The 566-nt window shown below is 28.1% G+C and overlaps 1 protein-coding gene across 1 annotated transcript in view; it reads left to right on the plus strand.

Annotated features, from left to right (window-relative positions):
- Positions 1-566, plus strand: part of TAF2 (TAF2 RNA polymerase II, TATA box binding protein (TBP)-associated factor, 150kDa) — a gene marked incomplete at its 5' end in the record, with an annotated part of 139375 nt that overhangs the window by 52552 nt on the left and 86257 nt on the right. The window lies entirely within an intron of this gene.

Raw genomic sequence — 566 nt, forward strand, 5'->3', positions numbered from 1 at the left:
AGTATGTTTTTTTTCCTAGAACTATTTAAATATTTACTGATATCTTCAGAAATTTGTTTTTTTTAAAAAAAAGAGTACTTCTTTTTCTTTTTTTTACCCTTCTTATTTCCCTCCCTTCTTTCCTTCTTTCTTTGGAACATTGCAAATTTAAAAGTTTTATGTCTTACGGTCAGGTCATTTTACCTTCACTGAACTTATCTTCTCACTTGTAGAATGGGATAATAATACTGACCCTTCATTCTCCAGAGTGTTGTTAGAAGCATCCAATGGGATAATGTATTCGAAAGTAAATGGTAGAACACAAAAAGTTAACAGTTATTATTAGGAAAAGATTTTTGAAATTAAAAGATCCTTTCATAGAAGGATCAGTTTCTGATTAACATACCAGTTTTTGATTAATGAGGCTTCTCTCCCCACTTTCCAAACAAGTTTCTTATATATTTTAAGGAAATCAATGGGAAACATTGTTTTTCTTGCTTTAAGTAAAAGTTACTAAGATTATGAATTTTAGCTAAATTTTGATAATTAGAAAATTCTTTGGGAGAATATTATGATTTTTCTCTTTT

The sequence above is a fragment of the Propithecus coquereli genome, unplaced genomic scaffold (assembly GCF_000956105.1).
Source record: "Propithecus coquereli isolate 6110/MARCELLA unplaced genomic scaffold, Pcoq_1.0 Scaffold247, whole genome shotgun sequence".
Taxonomy (NCBI): domain Eukaryota; kingdom Metazoa; phylum Chordata; class Mammalia; order Primates; family Indriidae; genus Propithecus; species Propithecus coquereli.